Raw genomic sequence first — 539 nt, forward strand, 5'->3', positions numbered from 1 at the left:
ATAATCCATGATATGGCGTTTCATCACCGCAGTATTTAGTTTAGACAGTAGCTGCCGGGTCCCGCATCAGCTCAGACCCTTCCTTTTTATTGTTTTAAAGCTTTATACCCAAATCAGCACTTTAGAAACAGGAAGTGAAATAGAGGGATATGAGGCATGGCTAGAATGGGTGATCTGTTTGGTATTTTGAGCAAAACACTTCATAGACATGTTTTTTATATTTTTTTATATATCTGAGACCTATGCTATTGCCTAAACATAGCATGATAGGTGACCTTTAAATCAACACCGCTAAGCTAAAGGCGTCTAATGACATATTAAAGTGTAAATGTTGCATATCATATCTTCTTATTATTTTCTTAGAAAAGTGCACCTTCATATTCGGATGACAATCAGTGTTTGTTTGAAAATACTGAATGTCACTGTGTGTGTGTGTGTGTGTGTGTGTGTGTGTGTGTGTGTGTGTGTGTGTGTGTGTGTGTGTGTGTGTGTGTGTGTGTGTGTGTGTGTGTGTGTGTGTGTGTCCTCAGCAGGTGAAC

The sequence above is a fragment of the Notothenia rossii genome (assembly GCF_949606895.1).
Source record: "Notothenia rossii genome assembly, chromosome: 5".
NCBI lineage: Eukaryota > Metazoa > Chordata > Actinopteri > Perciformes > Nototheniidae > Notothenia > Notothenia rossii.